Source organism: Pelophylax lessonae (assembly GCF_965119305.1).
Source record: "Pelophylax lessonae genome assembly, chromosome: 3".
Lineage (NCBI taxonomy): Eukaryota > Metazoa > Chordata > Amphibia > Anura > Ranidae > Pelophylax > Pelophylax lessonae.
In genome coordinates, this window is record NC_138770.1 from 137528857 (window position 1) to 137554627 (window position 25771).

At 40.8% G+C, this 25771-nt stretch overlaps 1 pseudogene across 1 annotated transcript; it reads left to right on the forward strand.

Annotated features, from left to right (window-relative positions):
- The first annotated feature begins 9547 nt into the window (after positions 1 to 9547).
- LOC309550679 lies at positions 9548 to 10172 on the forward strand (annotated as a pseudogene). Its single transcript has one exon. The product of its transcript is annotated as an uncharacterized misc_RNA (transcript).
- Positions 10173 to 25771: the final 15599 nt, after the last annotated feature.

Below are 25771 nucleotides of genomic sequence, written 5' to 3' on the forward strand. Positions count from 1 at the left end.
CAGCTCAGTTTCAGGATCTTGGCAATCTTCTTATAGCATAGGCCATCTTTATGTAGAGCAACAATTCTTTTTTTCAGATCCTCAGAGAGTTCTTTGCCATGAGGTGCCATGTTGAACTTCCAGTGACCAGTATGAGAGAGAGTGAGAGCGATAACACCAAATTTAACACACCTGCTCCCTATTCGCACCCAAGACCTTGTAACACTAATGAGTCACATGAAACTGGGGAGGTAAAATGGCTAATTGGGCCTAATTTGGACATGTTAACTTAGGGGTGTACTCACTTTTGTTGCCAGTGGTTTAGACATTAATGGCTGTTTGCTAAATTATTTTGAGTGGACAGCAAATTTACACTGTTATACAAACTGTACACTCACTACTTTACATTGTAGCCAAGTGTCATTTCTTCAGTGTTGTCACATGAAAAGATATAATAAAATATTTACAAAAATGTGAGGGGTGTACTCACTTTTGAGAGATACTGTAAATAATCACCTACTGCCACCACAGCAGAAAGAATTGGACCTGGGATGTCCAGTGTGGAGTATGCATTTTTTTAAAGCTACAGTTCTGCTTTACACATACAGTATGTTTTTTGTTTTCAGAAATAAAAAACATACAAACTCTGTACAGATAGCTTCTTTGCCTCACCCTTAGGCATAAGCCTATGTTGCCTACAGGTAAATCAGCCAACATACATTTTCGGTAAGTACACTTTTTAAGTAAAAATTGTAAAATAATAATCTACAAAATTGTTACGTATTTCTTCTATGCTATTCCATATTATGATTACTGTATTTTTTATAATGATGTGGCTGGCATTTTAGTGCAGGCCCTGCCTACCACTAATATTAGTAAAACAACTGGGTAAACGTTATATATTTCAGTCATGATCAGAGGCTGCACCAATGGGGCTTATTATATATCTATCTAGGATTCCAGTAGTGAGACCTTCTTATTGTTATCCTGCCCCTCCTCCTGCCATAGGCTCTTGAATTAATGTAATGAAAAATCCATCAGGAAAAAGATGCAATTGTGATCATTGTAGCAGAAGGGTGATGGTGTGAATACCAGAGCAGACAGACACAGAGAGAGCCACACTAGACTTTTTTGGTGGTTACATGTCTACTAATGTAATGATGGACTAGGTCAGGAAGCCAGGCTGTGTTCTGCCCTTACCAACTTGGTTGGAAAGGTCATAGCCCCCTTTTTTACATCTAATTTCATTTAGGGACAAGAGGAAGAGTAGGCGGAGAGAGGGTGAATAGAACTAATTGTGCTGCTGGGTCCAGCACAGTTTTAATAGATTCCCGATAGCAGATATCACTAATATCTTCTTGACTGGTTTCTTCTTTTCCTTGGGATTGCTCTTTACTCATTATAGGAGGCTTGAAGTGCTATTAAACCCAAAACAGTATTATATTGCAGCTTACCATTCATTAGATGTGGTGGCTGCATCAGTTTTCTTTTCTTTGGCTCTTTCTCCTCTGTTTTCACCTGATGATCTGTCCAGGGACATAGCTCTGAAAGAATGAGACTAGGAAGCACAACAGACAGCAGCACTATCAGCAGGGCTGCTGTTAGAAATCATGGGACCCCCGTACAGCCTACCTGGCAGGGCACCCCCCCCGCCAATTTATCAAGACAATATTTTAACTAAAAATACACTAAAATCATTATTAACGGACACAAACATAACAGAGAACCTGTGTGAATTAGCCCATTTTTAATTGTTTTTTTACAGGTAGAGAAAAAAAAATGTATCAACAATTTAACAATTTTTACAATTACTTTATTTTACAATTTTTTTTAACTATTTATTACAACTATTTTTTTTTTCACAGGACAGGGAAGCCTGCAGCGCAGCCGGAGGGGGGGGGGGCATCATAGTGAAAAGGGGGCACACGGGGGGGGGGGGAATCAGAGGCAGGCAGAACAGGGAGGGGGATCAGTGTCGGAGAAGCAATTACAGGACTAATGCCCTGTGTCTGTGTCTTTCCCTGCAGCAGCTGAAAGCTGGCAACAGGGGAAGAAACTGGCTTTCAGCTGCTGCAGAGAGCCACACAGGGCTTCCTTCTGTAATTGCCTCTCCACACCGATTCCCTGTGATGTTGGGGCCCCCATGTGTGCCTGGGCCCCCTAAAGGCCCCCCTTTTGGGATAAATAAATAAATAAATAAATAAAAGCAGATAATTTTAACCTCTACCGCCCGCTGCACTTATGCCTCGGTAATTTGACGTTAAATACCAGGGTTATGGCAGCAGATAGCTGCCATAACCCCGGTATTTTTTTACTGGGAGGTATTTTTTTACTGGGAAGGCAGTCCTCTCTCATAAAAGTGGTCCCAGTGGTGGATTCGCCATGGGATTATTTTTATGGGCAGCGGGAGAGGTGCACCCCCTGCCCTGTCGCTTCCTATCATTTTTCCCGCTTACCGGAGTCGTCGATAGTGGGGAAAACAATCCGGTCTGATGGAGTCCAAAGCCCCTATTCGACTCAATAGCCTTGGAGGACCAGAGCAACGTTATACGTTGTTTCCTCCCAAAGGTCTTAAAGGGCCTATTTTTATTTCATCATGAAAGAAAATTACTTTTTTTTTTTGTGTTTTAGAGTAGATGTGAGATCTGAGGTCTTTTTGACCGCAGATCTCACATTAAAGAGGACCTGTCCTTCTTATTTCTATTACAAGGGATGTTTACATTTCTTTTAATATGAATAAAAGTGATCAATTTTCTTTTTTAAAGGGACAGTGTAAAAAAAAAAATTAAACGTAAAATAAATAAGAAAAAAAAAATGTAAAGCGCCTTCCCTCCGAGCTCGTGTGCAGAAGCGAGCGCATATACAAGTCATGCCCACATATGTAAACCACACATAGGAGGTATCGCCGCGATCGGTAGAGTGAGGGCAATAGTTCTAGCCCTAGACCTCCTCTGTAACTATAAACTGGTAACCTGTAGAAATTTTTAAACATCGCCTATGGAGATTTTTAGTCTCAATGTTTGTCACCATTCCACGAGCGTGTGCAATTTTGAAGCATAACATGTTGAGTATCTGTTTACTCGACATAACATTATCTTTCACATTATAGAAAAATACAGATTTTACCTTGTAAACAACAAGTGTTAGAAATAGGCCTGGTCCTTAAGTGGTTAATCCCCCCTGCCAAGCCTGTTAAGTATTTTTTCTCATCCATGTAAACTGATACCTTCTGTTGGAGAGTTTGTGCTGTGAAGAACAACAGACTTGCTTGCTTACCAGATGAAAACAGAAGAAACCTATAAAAGGAGACTAACTAATACAGCCACTACAAAATTGGTAAGCTGCAATAAAAACTTTTTCTTTTGGGTTTAACACTGCCTTAACAACCCTCCAAAAATATTCTAAAACCCCTATAAGCTGTAAAAAATTAGAACAATCAGATATCAGATATACAAACAGATTCCAAAAAAGTTGGGACACTGTACAAATTGTGAGTAAAAAAGGAATGGGCTAATTTACAAATCTCATAAACTTATATTTTATTCACAATATAATATAGATAACATATCAAATATTGAAAGTGAGACATTTTGAAATGTCATGCCAAATATTGGCTCATTTTGGATTTCATGAGAGCTACAAATTCCAAAAAAGTTGGGACAGGTAGCCATAAGAGGCTGGAAAAGTTAAATGTACATATAAGGAACAGCTGGAGGACAAATTTGCAACTTATTAGGTCAACTGGCAACAGGATTGGGTATAAAAAATGCCTCTCAGAGTGGCAGTGTTTCTTAGAAGTCAAGATGGGCAGGGGATCACCAATTTCCCCAAAGCTGTGGCAAAATCAGAAAGGAGTTTTCTTCGGGCCCTTAGACGGCACTGCATCACATACAGGAATGCTACTGTAACGGAAATCACAACATGGGCTCAGGAATACTTCCAGAAAACATTGTCGGTGAACACAATCCACAAATGCCATTCTCTGTTGCCGGCTAAAACTCTATAGGCCAAAAAAGAAGCCATATCTAAACATGATCCAGAAGCGCAGGCGTTTTTTCTGGGCCAAGGCTCATTTAATATGGACTGTGGCAAAATGGAAAACTGTTCTGTGGTCAGACGAATCAAACTTTGAAGTTCGTTTTGGAAAACTGGGACGCCATGTCATCCGGACTAAAGAGGACAAGGACAACCCAAATTGTTATCAGCGCTCAGTTCAGAAGCCTGCATCTCTGATGGTATGGGGTTGCATGAGTGCGTGTGGCATGGGCAGATTACACATCTTGAAAGGCACCATCAATGCTGAAATATATATATACAGCTGCAAGAAAAAGTATGTGAACCCTTTGGAATGATATGGATTTCTGCACAAATTGGTCAAAAATGTGATCTGATCATCAGTCACAAGTCACAACAATAGACAATCACATTCTGCTTAAACTAATAACACACAAAGAATGAAATGTTGCCATGTGTAAACATTCACAGTGCAGGTGGAAAAAGTATGTGAACCCCTAGACTAATGATATCTCCAAGAGCTAATTGGAGTGAGATGTCAGCCAACTGGAGTCCAATCAATGAGATGAGATTGGAGGTGTTAGTTACAGCTGCCCTGCCCTATAAAAAACACACACCAGTTCTGGGTTTGCTTTTCACAAGAAGCCTTGCCTGATGTGAATGATGCCTCGCACAAAAGAGCTCTCAGAAGACCTACAATTAAGAATTGTTGACTTGCGTAAAGCTGGAAAGGGTTATAAAAGTATCTCCAAAAGCCTCGCTGTTCATCAGTCCATGGTAAGACAAATTGTCTATAAATGGAGAAACTTCAGCACTGCTGCTACTCTCCCTAGGAGTGGCCATCCTGTAAAGATGACTGCAAGAGCACAGCCCAGACTGCTCAATGAGGTGAAGAAGAATCCTAGAGTGTCAGTTAAAGACTTACAAAAGTCACTGGCAAATGCTAACATCCCTGTTAGCGAATCTACAATATGTAAAACACTAAACAAGAGTGGATTTCATGGGAGGATACCACAGAGGAAGCCACTGCTGTCCAAACAAAACATTGCTGCACGTTTACCGTTTGCACAAGAGCACCTGGATGTTCCACAGCAGTACTGGCAAAATATTCTGTGGACAGATGAAACCAAAGTTGAGTTGTTTGGAAGAAATACACAACACTATATGTGGCGAAAAAGAGTCACAGCACACCAACATCAAAACCTCATCCCAACTGTGAAGTATGGTGGTGGGGGCATCATGGTTTGGGGCTGCTTTGCTGCGTCAGGGCCTGGATGGATTTCTATCATCGACGTTTATCGAGACATTTTGCAGGAGAACTTAAGGCCATCTGTCTACCAGCTGAAGCTCAACAGAAGATGGGTGTTGCAACAGAACAATGACCCAAAGCACAGAAGTAAATCAACAACAGAATGGCTTAAACAGAAAAAATACGCCTTCTGAAGTGGCCCAGTCAGAGTCCTAACCTCAACCCAATTGAGATGCTGTGGCATGACCTCAAGAAAGCGATTCACACCAGACATCCCAAGAATTTTGCTGAATTGAAACAGTTCTGTAAAGAGGAATGGTCAAGAATTACTCCTGACCATTGTGCACATCTGATCTGCAACTACAGGAAACGTTTGGTTGAAGTTATTGCTGCCAAAGGAGGTTCAACCTGTTATTAAATCCAAGGGTTCACATACTTTTTCCACCTGCACTGCGAATGTTTACATGGTGTGTTCAATAAAAACATGGCAACATTTCATTCTTTGTGTGTTATTAGTTTAAGCAGACTGTGATTGTCTATTGTTGTGACTTAGATGATGATGATCAGATCACATTTTATGACAAATTTGTGCAGAAATGCATATCATTCCAAAGGGTTCACATACTTTTTCTTGCAGCTGTATATCCAAGTTCTAGAACAACATATGCTCCCATCCAGACGTCATCTCTTACAGGGAAGACCTTGCAATTTCCAACATGACAATACCATACCACATACTGCATTAATTACAACATCATGGCTGCATAGAAGAAGGATCCGGGTGTGACGGTGGCGGGTATCAGATCCCTGCCCTTCTCACTAACTCATGACCAAGGACCAGGCAATCTCTGTTAGCATACAAGGTTTGTATTTAATCAGCAACAACCACTGTATGTCATTGCTGTGTGCCTATTACATTGTATGACCACTAGATGGCAGTGTTACATTTGTGAGTTCATGTTTTGTCTAAGCCTCAAAAAGTAATAAAGAAGAGTTCCTGCTCCGAACAAAAGCAGCGTTCAGTGAAACAACAGACTGTCTGCCTGTACTTTGTTTAGCCCCAAAAGGTTATATCTAACAGGTTATGGGCCCAGGACATGTTACAGAAGCCCAGGATATAATACAGATTACCCCTGGATAAAGCCAGATACAGTGAGCTAAAGCAAGTGAGTACAGAAGACAGCAACAGAAAGACAAACAGCAGAAATGGCTGCTGCCATCCCCTCAGCAAAGTTCTCCATTGCAAATCTGACAAATCAGAACTACCAATCTTGGAAATTCAAGATGAAAATGCTGCTTATAAGAGAAGGTACGTGGAAATGTATAAATGAATCAAGACCTGCACAGCCCACAGAGGAGTGGTTAGACAGAGATCAGAAAGCACAGAGCACAATCTCCCTGTGCATAGATGATGATCAAATCATACATATATGTAACTGTCAGACTGCTAAAGACATGTGGGAAGAGTTACAGAAAGCACATGAAAGAGTTAATCTCAGCAATAAACTGTATTTAATCAGAAAGCTCTATCAGACTAAGCTACAGAAAGACCAGGACATGCAGGACTATATAAGACAGACCTTAGAGATGGTGGAGAGACTGAGAGGGATTGGAGAAGAGATAAAAGATTTCCATGTTGCAGCGCTGTTATTAAGTGGACTTCCTGAAAGTTATGAGACACTTGACACAGCACTAGATGCACGTCCAAATGATGATCTGACACTGGGATATGTTAAAGGCAAGCTTGTGGATGAATACAAGCGCAAAACTGAAAGCATGAGTAATGTGAGTGTGTGTTCAGAGACAGCTTTAAAGACAAAAATCAAAAATAAACACAGTAACGTGCAGCTAGAAAAGCGGGAATGCTTTGTGTGCAAGAAACCAGGACACCTAAAAGCAGATTGTAGAATCTGGAAAGCTAGAATGCAAAAACAAAGTGCATTGCAACAAGCTAAGAATGTCATAGAAACAAAGGAGTATGCATTCGGATCCAAAAATGGTGTCACCTCTGTGCAAGCATGGTGTGTAGACTCAGGTGCTACAAGTCACATGACAAATGACCGAAGTTTCTTCACTCAGCTTGATGAAAGCAAAACAGAAGGGATAACTACAGCTAATGGACAATTTATGAAATCAGTGGGAATAGGAGATGGCTTTCTATACTGTCCTATCTCTCCAGATATCACTAAAAAGATCCATATGAGGAATGTTCTGTATGTGCCAGATCTTGAAAGCAACCTTTTGTCAGTAAAGAAACTCACTAGCCAAGGCAATGTAGTCACATTTCAGGGTGACAGTTGTATCATAACAAAAGGGGATTGCTTGCTTGCAAAGGCTAAAATCATAGATGAACTGTATCAACTGAACTGCAGTGAAATGGTTAAAATAGCCAAAGAGGATAAACATTCAAACTGCATCCACACTTGGCACAGACGATTGGGGCACAGAAATTCTGATACAATAAAGAAAATAGTTGAGAATAACTATGCAAGTGGTATTAAGATTAATCCATGTGATCACATAATGATTTGTACAAGCTGTATTAAAGGAAAAATGGCAAGGACACTTTTTCCCAAGCAGACCAACAGCAAATCCCAAAAACCTCTGGACTTAATACATTCAGATCTTTGTGGTCCAATGAAAACTATGACTCCAGGAAAGAAAAAGTACTTCCTGACCTTCATTGATGATTACTCCAGATATACCACAGTATTTCTACTTCACAATAAGGATGAAGTGCCAGAGAAATTAGAAGAGTATCTCGCTCAAGTAAATAATATTTTTGGCGGAATGCCCAGAGTGCTACGAACAGATAATGGCTCAGAATATACAAGTGGTAAAACACAAGCCATTCTCAGGAAGCATGGAATTATGTTCCAGACAACAGTTCCATATAACCCAGAGCAAAATGGAGCTGCAGAGAGAATGAACCGCACACTGTGTGAAAGTGGGAGGAGCATGCTATTTGATGCTGCTATGCCAACTACATACTGGGGAGAAGCTATCACAACTGCATGTTATCTTCAAAATCGTTTGCCGGGAAAAGCAACAACAAAAACTCCATATGAACTGTGGAACAAAAGGAAACCAGATTTAAGACACATCAGAATTTTTGGAAGTAAAGCCTATGTACACATTCCAAAAGAAAAACGTACAAAATGGGATGCATGTGCAAAAGAAGGTGTGCTTGTGGGGTACAGTGAATCTCAAAAAGGATACAGGATTTTACATCAAGACACGAACAAAGTAACAGTCAGCAGAAGTGTGATTATTGATGAAAGTTCTGTGTGCTCAAAGTTTGAACAACAGACTCAAACTTTTCAAACTGAGAAAGAATCAACATCAGTCACTCAAGAAAATAAGGAAAGTGATACAGAAATAGAAATAACTGCAGAAGAATCAAAACCTGAAACTGAACCAGAAATACCTTCAGTCAGAAAATCAACCAGAATCAATAAAGGTGTTCCAGCTGAACGTTTATCTTACATAGCTCGCAGAGCTGTTCAAACTGAACCAGGTTCATGGAAAGAGATGCAGAAACTGCCAATGCATGAGAAACAAGTATGGTATAAAGCCGCTGATGAAGAAATGACATCACTCAAAGATCTCCAGACATGGACACTTTCAGAGCTACCTCAAGGTAAACATGCCATAGGATGTAAATGGGTTTTTAAAACCAAATGTAACTCTGAAGGGAAAGTCTGTCGGTACAAGGCAAGGCTGGTTGCTAAAGGTTACTCACAGAAGTTCGGTGAGGACTATGATGCTACCTTTGCTCCAGTTGCTAAACAAAGTACTTTCAGAACACTAATGACAGTGGCTGCCATGCGTACAATGATTGTGAAACATCACGATATTAAGACAGCTTTTCTTAATGGTGATATTGAAGAAGAAATTTACATGTCACAGCCAGAAGGATATTTGAAAAAGGGACAAGAGCATCTTGTCTGCAAGTTGAATAAATCTCTTTATGGCCTTAAACAATCAGCTCGAGCATGGAACCTGAAGATTAATCAAGTTCGACTAAATGAAGGATTTACAAGAAGCAAAGCTGATCCGTGCCTATATGCTAAACAAGTAGACACTGAGTGGATGTATCTGCTAATTTATGTAGATGACCTGATCATTGCTCACAAAAACGACAATGAAATTGCAAAGTTAACAGGAGTACTCAACAAGCACTTTGAAACTAAAGACCTAGGTGAAGTGACATATTATCTTGGAATTGACATCCAGCGTGAGAAAGATGGAAGTTTCCTGTTGAATCAGAGTGCAAAAATTTAATCTATTCTTCAGCAATTCAACATGACAGAGGCGAAAGGAGCAAGCACACCTATGGATACAGTCTATCCAAAGTTAGAAGGAGAAGATGATATTCTCACATCCAATGAACAATACAGACAAGCAGTGGGGGCACTTCTCTACATTGCAACCACTACACGTCCAGACATTGCAGCCAGCATGTCTCTTCTTTGCAGGCGAGTTGATAAACCCCGTCAAAGAGACTGGAATGCGATCAAAAGAGTTATGAGATATCTGAAACAGACAAAAGACTTAAATTTGAAACTATCAGCAAGTGGTGGTTTAAACCTCGTGGGATATGTGGACTCCGATTGGGCAGGTGATCACAGCACACGCAAATCCACAAGTGGTTACTTATTAAAATTGGGAGACAGTCCTATATCATGGTCCAGCAAGAAACAGATGTCAGTGGCATTGTCCTCTACAGAAGCTGAATACATATCTGCAGCTTATGCCAGTCAAGAAGTTGTGTGGTTACAGCAATTACTCAAGGATCTTGGAGAAGCAACATCAGAACCTACCGTCTTATTTGAGGACAATCAGGCTTGCATTAAGCTTGCAACAAGTGAGAAAATTAATGGAAGAACCAAGCACATCGATGTCAGACATCATTACATTCATGACTTAGTTAATCAGGAAGTGATTGTACTTGTGTATTGTGAGTCGGAAAAAATGATTGCTGATGCTTTGACAAAGCCACTAGCTAGAACCAGATTTGTGGATCTTAGATCAGAAATGGTATTGACATAGATAGTAGTTGTTGAGTGGGGGTGTTAGCATACAAGGTTTGTATTTAATCAGCAACAACCACTGTATGTCATTGCTGTGTGCCTATTACATTGTATGACCACTAGATGGCAGTGTTACATTTGTGAGTTCATGTTTTGTCTATGCCTCAAAAAGTAATAAAGAAGAGTTCCTGCTCCGAACAAAAGCAGCGTTCAGTGAAACAACAGACTGTCTGCCTGTACTTTGTTTAGCCCCAAAAGGTTATATCTAACAATCTCACACCCTGCCGTCACTTGCGTAACAATGCCACTCTCAGCTGCACCCGGCACAAAGATTTTCCAGCTTGCGGGACCCCAATCTAGATGCCAGCAGGCTGAGAGCGATTGTCACCGGGCTAATTGAGCAATTAACCCTTTCTCTGCCACCACCGCTACGTTATTTTATGAGCCCAGCAGATGCTCGTAATTTTAGAAATACCAATTATGACTTTAGATTAATCATCTGTCACACACACTGTCACCACAGGCAAGAATGTTCAGAGGATTTATTCTATACAGAAACACTCTTCAAGAGACAGGTTCTTTGGTAGTTTGCATTAAGAGCTTAGGGACAAGATTAACACTTTTAAAAATAAAGTTTAATAATAAAAAGGTTAAAATTGGTGCAAATAAAAATATTTACGGAAAAATGGGTTTCAAAGAAATAGAGACGCAATTCAGCAATTTAGAAAATAAGATAAATAATTAGAAATGAAAATACTTGCATTCAATGTCCTGAGTAGTATCAGAGTTTCAGAAGCTGAGAATGTGTGATCGGTTCTCCACTTGATAGATGTTCCTTTCTTTGATGTTACATGAGAACTGTCTAACCCCATCTGTCTCTCTCTTTTTCTCTGAGACCGCAGGGGATGTAAACAGAGGTCCCTGACCAATAAACACAGTGGCCATGGGCGGCCCTAAGGTTTAGACAATACCAAGGAACCTCCCGTATAGACAGATTTATAACATAATTCATATCTCGAAATATGTAATGGTTACATCCTTTAAACTGCTAGGTCATCACTCAGCATGTGATTTGGCTTCAAAAGATACTAAACATGAATATGTTATCATACAGGGAAATATCTTATGGCTATCTTCTATTCTATATGTGACAGGGGGGTCATGCATGGTCTCGTTCCGTTCAGTATTTTATTTTGCATTTAACTATACACTTTCTAGAGACATATCTTGTTTGTGTTTAAAGTTATGAATTTGTGTGTAAATGTGTTACTTAACAGAGCTCTTGAATGGCTCTGGTGTTACGACCCGTTAGCCTTATGGCTTTGCTCAGATTTACGACCGGCCTGTTCTGGAAACACAACATCTGCTAGGATTTCTGTCTGCTGAGATAAGGCTTTCTTTGAAGGGCCATCTATTTGAAGTCGGCTTGTTTGAAGCCCAAACTTCCTGCATTCCTAAGTTAATTGAGGGAGGGAGGGGCTGTGTGAGCGAGTGGTCTCTGGTCTACCTGTCATGGCTGCTGCGAACAAAATGGTTGCTTGCGACAGCTTCGTATATCCAGATATCATTACACTGGCCTGCAGTCCAGATCTTTCACCCATAGAAAACATTTGGCGCATCATAAAGAGGAAGATGCGACAAAGAAGACCTAAGACAGTTGAGCAACTAGAAGCCTGTATTAGACAAGAATGGGACAACATTCCTATTCCTTAACTTGAGCAACTTGTCTCCTCAGTCCCCAGACGTTTGCAGATTGTTATAAAAAGAAGAGGGGATGCCACACAGTGGTAAACATGGCCTTGTCCCAACTTTTTCGAGATGTGTTGATGCCATGAAATTTAAAATCAACGTATTTTTCCCTTAAAATTATACATTTTCTCAGTTTAAACATTTGATATGTCATCTATGTTGTATTCTGAATAAAATATTGAAATTTGAAACTTACACATCATTGCATCCTGTTTTTATTCACAATTTGTACAGTGTCCCAACTTTTTTGGAATAGGGTTTTTATTAAGGCCTTATTCACACAAATAGCTCCCAGCTGTCCCTGATTTCAAGGGACTGACCCTGATTTTGAGGGACTGTCCCTGATTTGGAACAAAGTCCCTCTGTCCCTCTTTCCTCCTCATTTGTCCCTCATTTTGGTCTGATCTATATAGTTGTATATAAAGTGCACTTTTTATCTTTCCAAATGTGTTTCCCAGTGCTAAAACTTTCATCCAATTTCTAAATTGCTGCATTTGTAAATTTAAAAAGCCATAATAAAGGAATAATAGTGGTAAAAAAATGCACTTGAGGGTTTAACTATATTTTTTTTCGAACAATTCTCTTTTAAGGAGGTGTGGCAAGGGGTGTGTCCTACACCTACATACTTGCTAATAGCTTGCTAATAAATTATGTTGACCCACCTAATGTTGAGTAGGTCTCCCTTTTGCTACCAAAACAGCCTTTTTTGCCTCCAAGATATGCTTCAGTATCCAGCACCAAGCCATCAGTAGCAGATCCTTTAGGTTCTGTAAGATACAAGGTGAGGCCTCCAAGAATAGGACTTGGCCTCCAAACTTACCAGATCTCAAACCCCTGAGAATATGTGGGATGTGCTGTAAAAACAAGTCCACACCTTGAACACATTGTTGTGTTCCCACCATTCATGAACCATTTTTGCATTGTGGCAGGGCACATTATGCGATTGAAAGAGGCCACTGCTATCTGTAAATAGTGTTTCCATGAAGGGGTGTAGTTGGTCAGCAATGAGGTTTAGGTAAGTGGAACGTGTCAAGTAACATCTATATTAATGCCAGGGTTTCCCAGCAGAACATCAAGAATCACACTGTTTCCACTGTCACTGTCTTCACCATACTCAAAGACATCTCTTCCCCAGGTAAGCGATGCACACGCACCCGGCCATCCACATGATGTAAAAGAAAACATAGTTACATAGTTACATAGTAGGTGAGGTTGAATAAAGACAATAGTCCATCCAGTTCAACCTGTGAAAACATGATTTATCAGACCAGGCCATCTTCTTCCATTGCTCCCTGGTCCAGTTCTGATGCTCACATACACATTGTGGGAGCTTTTGGCTGTTGAAACAAGTCAGCATGGGCACTCTGACCGGCCTGCAGCTACACAGCCCCATACACAACAAACTGCAGTGCCCATTCTTCTGCTTTCAATGCATCAAACTTCATGGACAACATGATTACTGTTGCCTAATATATCCCACTGACTTTCAGATGCCATTGTAACAAGATAATCATTTATTCACCTTCCCTGTCAGTAATCCTAATATTATGGCTGATCGGTGTGAATATCTAATACAGATACTTTCTGGAGTTCAGCTTTAAAAATAATGATCTAGGACTAGAATATCTTTAAATTCCTAAGATACTTTGATATGAAGCTTAGCTTGCAATCCTTATTTTCATCACTAAATTAATCATATTTATTGTTTTCTCCTTTAATATGTTTAGATCAGAGATTTCTGCTTTGCCTGCTCATTTTGTTGTTGCTCGGAGATCAATAGTTAGACTGATGAATGACAAATATTTAACAAAGTGAAAAAACCAAAAGCATCAATTTCATATAGTAATGATGATTTAGAGAAACATTTACATTTTATATCTGAGCCTGAACAATTAAAGAAACGCAAATGCAGTCCCAAATGTAACATATCCAACAACTGTAAAATATGCAGATTCAGCTCCTCTGATCTGTCAGTTCCCTCTTATCAGTAACAATGTAAATGTATGTGGTTTCAATGTATATTCATGCATTTATGGGTTCTGTTTATCATTTTAAAAAGCCAGCAAAATATAAACATGAAGGACATGATTAATGCTTCAACTAAAACAAAGAGGGATGGGCAGAAAGTTATAAGCATATAAGCTGTTGTGTTAAAGAAACACACTAGTGAGAAAAATATGTTTTTAAAGCTTATCCAGTGTCTATTTGTGATTTTTTTCTAAGCCCTTTCTGATGCCAGTCCATCAAGTCCCTGGGCTATGTTGCCGATTTCCTGAAAACCTCAAAATTAAAAAAAAAAGAAAGATTTTTCCATTATCCTTTGACGTGTGACTGTGGACAGCCCAAGGATTAAGCAGGGCTGGATTTCTCCCTGGATCACATACAGTAGATCATCACCTAGAGTACTACTCTCAGTCATTATAAATGTATTCTGACTATTGCTACTGTAGGGAGCTGCTTCCCTCTAGTATTTGGGCTTGGTAATTTTCATGGTGTTAGCTCATTATTAGGACTGGGCGAACAGTTCGGCCGAAGAATGAGTTTGGGCTGAACATTGGCTTTATCAGGGCATTCGACCGTTTGTTCAGCCCACCAAACGACCACAATTCACTGGGCATTGGAAGCCCTGATTGACGGAAGCTTTGCCCAATCAGGGCACAGAGCACTTGCAGAGCAATGATTGGACACTGTCATGATGACTCTATCCATTAATTGCTCTTAGTCACACCCCACATTATAAAAGTATTCTTTCAATAGCGGCCATTTGCAGTGTGATATCAGTGTGGAGAGAGATAGAACAGGACTCTGGTCAGTGCTACTAGAGAGTTAGTGTTCTATAGTGTATATTCTGATTTTATTGTCAGTGTAGAATATCAGTTTAGTGTGAATCTACTGATAGTTCAGTCAGTGTGAGTGTAGTAACCATTAATTTTTACATTAGTGTCAGTTTATTTTGTCAGGTCAGGTTTACTGCAGTACAGTTCAGTGCACTAGTACACGTTTAACGCAGTATATTTCTGTGCCTTACTGCACGTTTAACGCAGTACATTTCTGTGCATTACTGCATGTTTAACGCAGTATATTTCTGTGCCTTACTGCACGTTTAACGCAGTACATTTCTGTGCATTACTGCATGTTTAATGTAGTATATTTCTGTGAGTTACGGCACATTTCACGCAGTATATTTCAGAGTGTTACATGCTGTTTAACTCAGTATATTTCAGTGCATGTTTAACGCAGTATATTTCTGTGCGTTACTGCACATTTAACTGAGTATATTCCTGTGCGTTACTGCATGTTTAAGGCAGTATATTTCAGTGCATTACGTGCTGTTTAACGCAGTATATTTCAGTGCGTTACTAAACGTTTAATGCAGTATGTTTCTGTGCGTTACTGCACATTTAATGCAGTATATTTCTGTGCATTACTGCATGTTTAACGCAACATATTTTAGTGCATTACGTGCCGTTTAACGCAGCATATTTCAATGCCTTTGTGCATGTTTTACGCAGTATATTTCTGTGCGTTACTGCATGTTTTACGCAGTACATTTCAGTACGTTACTGCACATTTAATGCAGTGGATTTCTGTGCATTACTGCACGTTTAACACAGTATATTTCAGAGCATTACTGCACCAGTATAGTTCAGTGCATTACGTGCCGTTATTAGCAGTATATTTCAGTGAATTACTGCATTTTTAACGCAGTATATTTCATTGCGTCACTGCACGTTTAACGCAGTATATTTCTGTGCGTTATTGCACATTTAATGCAGTATATTTCTGTGTGCTACATGCCATTTAATGCAGTATATTTCAGTGTGATACTGCATGTTTAACACAGTATATTTCAGTACGTTACTGCAATTTTAACGCAGTATATTTATGCGTGTTACTGCGCATTTAAGGCAGTGTATTGCAGTGTCGCAGTGCAGTTTTACTGCAGTATATTTTAGTGTGTGAGTGGAGTGTGTCTTAGTAGTGAATACTCATATTAAAGTACACCAAACATATTCTGTCCGCCCATAGACAGGGAAAGTTGACACGTGTCAAGCCTGGCGCATGTCCTCAATTTGGTGATGCAGCAGTTCTTAAATAGTACCCAGGGTTGGAAGATCTGCCAAAGCAGGCCAGAAGAGTCTGCAGCCATTTCAGGCGGTCATACACAGCCAATACTCGGTTGGCTGAAATTCAGCAAGACTTCCACCTGCCCGTAAACCGCCTAATTTGTGACATGCCCACCAGGTGGAACTCCACTTTGGCAATGCTGCAGCAGGTGCACATGCAGCAGAGGACCGTCAACGAGTACTTGTGTACTTCTGTGAGTATGGGACAACGACACGATCAGGCTGACTCAGCTTTTTTTCCCCATGCCAATGGCTGCTGATAAAAGACGCATGCACTGTACTTTCACCATTTGGGGAGGCCACAAGGATGGTGAGCCATGACAATGCATGCATCAGTGACACAATCCCTGTTGTATTCCTGTTGGAGCAGACTCTGCGTGGCATTATGGACAGGGCACTCAAGGCAGAACAGCGGGAGGAAGAGGAAGACTTACTTTCCTCTTAAGGCCCACTTAATGCAGACATCATTCTTCCTATGCCACAGAACACACACAATGAGAGGGAGGAGGAGCAGGAGGAGGAGGATTCTGGCAGTTTTGGAGGCATTGAAGCAGAGGAAGACATATGTCAAACCTTAAGAGATGGTTTTCCATCCTCAGAACCATTTGGAGAAGTGTGTGGCTGGGAGGAGGTAGTTCTAGATACTGAAATCATCAGTGACCCAGAGGAGTCTGCTTCTCATACCTCCCTAAACTTGTGGAGCATGGGCTCCCTCATGCTTCAAAGCAGCAAAAGGACCCAAGAATTTGTGGCATCAAAGAGAACGATCAATATTGGTTGGGTACCCTCCTTGACCACTGTTACAAGGGGAAAGACTCAGAACTCATCCTGTCCCCACAGAGGGAGCAGAAGATTAAATCTCTTGAGGACACCTTAAAGAGGAGTTTATCTAATGCTTTTCCCAAATCTGGTAAGTTACAGTGTCATGGAAAACGTCGTTTTGAGGCTTCTGTGTGTCAAGAGAGGAGCGGTGGAGAGGGGGCCGCCTAAGTGATGGTTTTCCCAATTTTTGTAGTCTTCGGTGCCCAGGGCTGTCAGCTTCCACATCCTATTGGCAGCGTCTGCATCATATGGTGGATGATTACCTAGGTGTGAAAACAGAGATGGAAAACTTTCCAGTTGATGATCCACTGGGTTACTGGGTCATGAGAATAGACCACTGGCCAGAACTTGCCCAGTATGCAATTGAGCTGCTGGGCTGCTCTGCATCCAGCATGTTTTCCAAATGGGCTTTTATTGCTGCTGGAGGTTTTGTTACTGATAATAGAGCGCGTCTGTACACAGACTTCGTGGACTGGTTGACATTTATCAAAATGAATCAGTTCTGGATTACCAGCAGCTATGAAGCTCCTGATGTCGATGTAGTGTTTTTGGGATGTGGAATCTCTGAAAGACTTCTAGGCTGCCTAGCAACGTGGGTGTTGATTTAATCTGGAAGACATTTTTAGTGTAGTTTTTATGGACACAATTAACACCCAAAGACCAATTTGTCCACACCTTTTTGCATATCATTTCAATTTTTGACAGCAAGGCCAATTCTGGATTTGATCAAGAGTACCTCCATTGGGGTTATGGTGTGAAGGCACCATTGACACCCTAAGACCAATTTTCCTGCTCCTGTTTGACAGGTGCATATCATTTCAATTTTTTACAACAAGGCCAAATCTTGTTTTCATCGAGAGTACCTCTGTAGGGTTACGGTGTGAAGGCACCATGGACATCCAAAGACCAATTTTTCTGCACCTGTTTGATATATCAAATTTTTATGGGATAACTTTAGGCATCAGTAAATTACTGCTTATTTACAAATGTAGTTTTTTACAAACATTTTTTTCATTGGTACATGTCCCTCAGAGCTGTATCCAGACCCCCATAACCATTGTATGCCCAATTGCGTACATACAAGCCTTCAAAATGGGTACTTTGATTTTCCAGTTCAGGTTCTATAGACTTCAATGGGGCTTGTTATTTGGCTCTGAACTTTCACAATGTTCGAAAGTTCTAGTGCGAACTGAACAGGGGGCAGGGGGTCATTTGGCCCATTCCTATTCATTATTGAAGGACGGGTACTTTCTGTCCCTGCTGGATCAGAAACCTTCAACTGGAGGACTGTGATATCTTGTTAAAGGGAGTCTTTAGGAAGTATGTTAGGTAAATGTTGTTGGCACTCCTTTAGCCACGATCTGTCTCCCATAGCAATGGGAGCAGATCTGCACCACCAAGGCCCTCAGCCTGTGCACAGGTATGAAAGAAAAAGAGTTATGTGAAGTGTATGCATGAAGTCCTCACTAGGTGCATGGTGGTGTATAGGACTTCAAGAGAATTTACTAGAGTCCATTCATGTTTGTCATCTGAGCGTGAGCTTGGCTCAAGTAAAGATACCCCATGCGTATGGTACTGACTCCGTACAAAGTGCCTAGTGTAGGCTAGAAGAACACACCCTGAGATAGGCTTCTCATTGACTGTTGATTGGTGCCCAACGAGGAGCGAAAAAAGAAGGATGTGACGACCACCCTGTCACCATGACCTGCTTACATTTTGGTACCAAATATCTAAAGAGACCATGGCATAAGTTAGCTAGTTAGAACTTGTTCAGGCTTGCCCAGCAATACTCCGCGCGAACTGCATATGTCTGTTTTCTGATTGGCTTCTGCATGAGGCTCCATTTCCTGACTGGTGGATTTCCTTTTAAGGGGCACATAAAACAACCAGAACCAAAATAATATGTAGAATTCATAAAATTGACCTTTTTTCCCCAATTAATGCATCTGGCATATGTGTATACATACACTATATTTTCAAAAGTATTGTGATACCTGCCTTTACATGCACATGAACTTTAATGGCATCCCAGTCCTAGTCCATAGGGTTTAATATTGAGTTGGCCCACCCTTTGCAGCTATAACAGCTTCAACTCATCTAGGAAGGCTGTCCACAAGGTTTAGGAGTGTGACTATGGAATTGTTTGACCATTTTTTCAGAAGTGCATTTGTGAGGCCACACACTGATGTTGAACAAGAAGGCCTGGCTCACAGTCTCCGCTCTAATTCACCCTAAAGGTGTTCCATCAGGTTGAGGTCAGGACTCTGAGCAGGCTAGTCAAGTTCCTCCACCCCAAACTCGCTCATTGCTTTGTGCATCCCATCCCCAAATTGTTCCCACAAAGTTGGGAGCATGAAATTGTCCAAAATGTCTTGGGATGCTGTTGCCAAAAGAGTTCCCTTCACTGGAACTAAGGGGCCAAGTCCAATCCCTGAAAAACAACCCCACACCATAATCCCCCCTTCACCAAATGATTTGGAACAGTGCAAAAAAGCAAGGTCCATAAAGACATGGATGAGCGTGTTTGGGTTGGAGGAACTTGACTGGCCTGCACAGAGTCCTGACCTCAACCCAATAGGACACCTTTGGGATGAATTAGAGTGGAGAATGTGAGCCAGGCCTTCTCATTCAACATCAGTGCCTGACCTCACAAATGCGCTTCTGGAAGAATGGTCAAACATTCCCATAGACACACTCCTAAACCTTCTGGACGTGTGGGGTAAAAGCAGGTGTCCCAATACTTTTGACAGTATAGCATATATCCTGCAGATCTTTGAATTTTGTGTTATGGATCAGAACGCAGTGCATGTTTATGCTTTTGAATATGTTTCATGGCCGTGTGAGTGAAGCCTTAGGTTTCCTCGAGTTCAGCTTTATGGACAAATTTCGCTGATTTTTATGCTGGGAGTGAAAAGAATTTGAAAATTGCATTGCACTGTTTTACATTATTATTGTACCCCCCCCCCCCTTCTCCTGCACAGGTGTATGTACATTTGTGGAACAGTGTACAGTATGTGTCCTGTGGGTGCATGTGTTGGGGATGGGGGGCAACAGCATCCAATATTTTTTGGGGGGAGAGGGGTTGGCTTAAGGTAGCTTGTTTAGGGGAAGTAAAAGTATAATCCTCCTAGGCTTCAGGAAGACTTAGAAGCAATTATTGACCTTTTGGGTGTCTTGAAGACAAAGAAAATGATCACAGGAGAATAAGAATCTTTATCAACAGACCTTAGTATAGTGATAACCCTGTTCTTTAGCAACAGACATTACAAGCCAAGACTTCTGGACCTTGCATGATCTTTTTCTAAAGGTAGAGAGAATGATCAGACAACTAATGAGAAGCAAAGCAAGGACTACAGGGAAATGCATAGAGAGAGAGAGACAGACTGATGGTATTCCCTGCAAAGAAGAAGAGGAGCAAGAGGATTTGCAAAGCGTGCTGCACCACTGAACCTGTCCAACATAAGAAAGCATCAAGGTTAAAAAGTTTAAAGGTTAACAATTCCTTGTCACCAGAAAAGAGTCCATGCATTAAGGCAGGCAAATAAATCTGTGTTGGAACTGTTGCAAACCCAAAGTTCCAAGGGTTACCAGGGGTCACTGAAGACAAAAGAGTCTTACTCATGTAACAATCGCTAAAGGTATTTTTACATTGTGCTAATAATTTTTTTATACAAAACTTTATACTAAAGTGGGATGTAGTCATAATGTTTTCATACGTGTGTACAGAGTAGTAAAGGTTTGATTTTCCCCTCATGTCGTGTATGGTGTGGATGAGGAAACATCTACCAAACCAGGACAACGACAGCCTCTGAAACTTAATAGAAATTCTTACCCATCTTCCCTCCAACCAAAACTCAAAATTTAATTGGGTAAAGGTCCACATTAAAAAAATAACTGAAACTGTTGTGCATTTGTTACAGCAGTGTAAAAGATAAATAAAGGGTTAATGTGTTGGCAAAGCAATTCTTTTTTTCTTTTTTTTTTGGTAAGAAAATCAAAACTGAAAATTATTAATAAAAAAAAAAAATACCACGGGTTTCAGGGAGGATTTATTTTCTGATTGGTCATATTGGTCAAGAGTATAATGGCCTCAAAGATTTACTGATTTTAGTGTCAGGGAAAACACGGATACAGGCGGTCCCCAGGTTACAAACATCTGACTTACAAACGACTCCTACTTACAAACGAAGGGAGACAACAGGAAGTGAGAGGAAATCTACCCCTAGGAATGGAAATTCACTCCTGTAAGAGTTCTCATGAGAAAAAGGTGTCTCCACCGAAGGCTATCACTAATCCTTGTTTCCACAACAACCCAAAATTTTACAAAATCCAGTTGTCATAGGGACAGAAAGTGGGGTGCAATCTTCAGAACAGGGGCACAGATAGCAAAACAAATGTTATAGGGGTGTTAACCCTTCCCTATGCTTTCCAAAAAACGCAAAAAATATTATTTTGGCTGGAGCTACACTTAAAAAATGTACCTGTTCCGACTTACAAACAAATTCGACTTTAAGTACAAACTTACAGTCCCTATCTTGTTTGTAACCCGGGGACCCCCTGTATAGGAAAGCAACAACAAATTAATGGGTTCATTCCAAAGAAAGAGTTTAACGATATCAGCAAACCTCTCATCTTTGTCATATTGACCTTCTGTGCCAAAGTTGTAAAGAAAGAAACAGATTTTACAAAGAAGTTGTGGTACCAACCTCCTAAAGAGAAACATAAATAAGAAAATCTAGACAAATTCTAGTCTTGTGACAATATGTAAGAGGAAATCTCTTGAACAAAGACACTGAAATCAGTAAAAACCTGACATGGTTTACAATCCTCCTTACTCTACAAAAAAAAAAAAAGAGATTTTGGCTGGATCTACTGTGTACTTTAAATTTACAAACTTTAGACCTATAAATATAAAAAAGGGTACATTTTTAACTTAGGAAACACAATCTTGGAGGAATCAAAATAGCCTCCTTGCTGTCTTTTTTTTAGGGAAACCAATAGGATACTACCTGAGAACTCATAAAACAACTAATTCAATGAACAAGATTGGCAGCTTTTGAAGAATCCTTTGGAATCAAATGGTTATATGAATAAGAGCCTACAAAAAGCATATTTGAGAACTAAAGAATCAAGTGTCCAAAAAAAGACAGAACAATTATATGGGTGAAGAAGGGATGGGGGGCAACAGCATCCAAATATTTTTTGGGGGGAGAGGGGTTGGCTTAAAGCGGAGTTCCACGCTGGAATTTTTTTTTTTTTAAAAATACCCCCGGGACAGTCAGGGCTAGTGTATTCCACAATGGCTAGCCTCTGATCTGTCCCGGGTTGCACTTACCTGTTAGGACAAATACTTACCTTGAAAAAGTCTTGTCCAGCGCTGCCATCTCAGATGTGGGCAGCTTGAAGCCAGCGCAATCCTCTTCGGTGTCCTCTTCCGCCTTCTTCGGTCCCACGATGCCCTGCGCCGGCCCCGGCATGCCCAGAAGCTGTTTAGAAGGGGATGACGCGCGCGCCCCGGAACTGACGTCGGGACCGGTGCAGGCGCAATGATTCCTGGGAGCAATGACGTTCAGCTCCCAGGAATCATTGCAGAGCCAGGAAGTGACGACGGGGAAGGAGGAAGAAGGAAGTAAGGTAAGTATATTTTCTTCGCTACGAGGTAAGTAAAAAAAAAAAAAAAAATGCGATTAGCCATTTGTTTTTCAGGTGACCCAGAGCGAGAAGATGGAGGTAAGTATAAAATTAGGGTGGAACTCCACTTTAACCACTTTACCGCTGCTCACTAGAGCTCTACTGCGGCAAAGTGGTTCGATAACGTCTGGTGACGTAGACCTACGTCGCCAGACATTCTCCTCTCTCGGCGGCGCGCTTCCGCTGTATTCAGTCACAGCGGGAGTCGGGCCAGGGGAGGAGCAGCAGTGATCGCCGCTGCTCTTCCCCGATCGTCGGGGAATCGAGTCTGGAGATCCGCCTGCTTGTGTAAACAAAGCAGGCGGATCTCCTAAGTGACAGGCAGTGTCAGATTGCAGGGTTAAGCATAGCTGAACCTGCGATCTGTGCCTGTGTCACTCAGTCACCTCCCCCCACACATGTCAGTAAGCACCAGGCATACATTAACCCCTCCCTCTCCAATAAAATTAACCCCTTCCCTGCCAGTGTAATTTTTACAGTAACAGTGCATATTTATAGCACTGGTTACTGTAGTAATGTCACTGGTACCCCCAAAAGTGTAAAAAATGTCAGTCAAGGGTCCGATCTGTCCACCGCAATGTCGCAGTCCCGCAAAAATAATCGCAGATTGCCGCCATTACTCGTTAAAAAAAAAAAAACACCAAGAACGACAGAAATATTTCCCTTAGTAAACGCAATAACTTTTGTGCAAACCAATCAAAATACGCTTATTGCGATTTTTTTACCAAAAATATGTAGCAGAAAACAATTTGGCCTAAAATGATAAAAAATTTAGATTTTTACATTTTTTTGGGGGGGAATTTCATATAAAAAAATGTGAAAAATATTGTTATTTTTTCAAAATTGTCGTTCTTTTTTTGTTTTTAGCGCAAAAAGTAAAAATTGCAAAGGTGACCACCAAAAGAAAGCTCTATTTGTGGGAAAAAAAGGACGTAGATTTTGTTTGGGTACGGCGTTGCATGACCGTGCAATTGTCAGTTAAAGTCGCACAGTGCCGAATCGCAAAAAGTGGCCCAGACGTAAGACAGCAAAATCCTCCGGTGGTAAAGTGGTTAAGGTAGCTGGCTTAGGGGAAGTAAAAGTATAATCCTGGTCCTACAAACTTTGGACCTATAAAGATAAAAAAGGGCACATTTTTAACTTAGGAAACACAATCTTTTAAGAATCAAAATAGCCTCCTTGCTGTCTTTTTTTTTTTTGGGAAACCTATAGGATACTACCTGAGAACTCATAAAACAACTAATTCAATGAAAAAGATTGGCAGCTTTTGAAGAATCCTTTGGAATCAAATGGTTAAATGAATAAGAGCCTACACAAATCATATTTGAGAACTCAAGAATCAAGTGTCCATATGGGTGAAAAAGGGATGGAGGGCAACAGCATCCAAATATTTTTTGGGGGGAGAGGGGTTGGCTTAAGGTAGCTGGTTTAGGGGAAGTAAAATATAATCCTGGTCCTAGGCTTCAGGAAGATTTAGAAAAAGGTGTTGAAGATAATATGAAAGTTGTCAATTACAAAAGCAAGAACAGGTATATAAAATTCTGAACAGGCACTGATACTTTGTAAAAGATAATAAAAAAAAAAGCAATAATTTATTATCAGATTAACATTTAATTACATACAAAAAGGCATACTAATAGAGAATAACTTGTGAAAAGTAATTTTGAAATTCAAGAAAAGGCCTGTTTTAAAAAAAAAAGCACACTCAATGTTCAAAGTTTCAATTTACATGTACAGTAGGTATTGTTGTGCTTCTCATCCTTTGTAGATCGATTATTGCAAAGCATTTTATAAATTGTAGTATGACACGGTTTATATTCTTCTAGAACTGTCCTGGAATCAAGCGATGTCGGCACCCCAGCCAATGTTTCCATTGGCTGTCGGGTGCTGCCGCCGCCATTTCCGGTAAGGTAACTCCAGCAATGAAGCCTTGCGGCTACACAGCCGGTTCCCTACTGCGCATGCGCAAAGCACGCTGCACTCTCTTACACGACTGGCAGGAAGGAGGAGGGAGGAGGAGGTGGGCCGAACTGATGATGTACTTCACTCTGGCAAGGTCCGACGTAAGTAGGGACAGGGTACCTGTCAAAAACAGGTATCCCCTCCACCCAAAAAGGTGCCACTTTTGGATGGAACCCCGCTTTAGAGGGATCTTATCAGGTCTTTAAAAAAATGGCCAGTGCCAGTTCTCTGGAAAAAAAAAAGATAAAGGAGAGATGGATGCCTATGTCCCTTGTTGTGTGCTGAGACTGCATTCTCCAACAGTGACTGTGGTGTCCAGGAGTATAGCCACTTTGGAAAAGAAATGCAGATGTGCTTGGCCTCTCCGGTGTATAGTCCTAACAACACTTTGGCATGGGAGATTTGCTTGAGAAACTGATCACCCCATACTACATCCATGGTCAGAAATACTGCCTCTGGCTTTAGGCTTGCCTGCCATTTTAGATATGTAGTATTTAAAGGTATATCACTAAATATTGGTTTGAGGAACTGCGGGAAATGTAGCATGATAGTAAGATTTTTTTTGGTGCACACTGTTTTCACACTGTCTTTGTCTATGCTGGGGACAGTCATACAATGCTTCCCAGAAGGGGAAATCTTCTGATGAGAAAAACTGATTCAGTAAAAACTGTCCAAAAGAGTATTTCCCCCACTTTGTAGAGATGTCCTCTCATTGTCTTCAGGGTAGGATGAGAAGGAAAATCTCTAAAATGGGAAACAAATTGCAAAAACTTAATCCACAATGAAAAAGCTAGTTTGAAGTCATATTTTAATTTTAAAAACAATGCAGTGGGGTGCTGTGGGGGAAAAAAAAGCTCACAGTTAGCAATGAGTAACAGTCCTCAAATTGAGTCAAATTAAAAAAAAAAAGAGGTTAAGGGGTTAAGTGCTTAGGTCCATGATGCCCTGAACTTACAGAATCTCCTCAGTCTTCCAGGTTGAGTGTTCTTCAGGGGCTGACTTGCAAGTACAACCCAGAGGCGACTCGGCCCCTTCCTGCTCTCCCTCTTTCCTGCCTCCTCCTGACCCCCTTTCCCAAGCTAAAGCTTTGCTCCTTGTACTTTCTGTTCATCTGGCGGGTTGGGCTGAACAGTGCCTGCTGCACT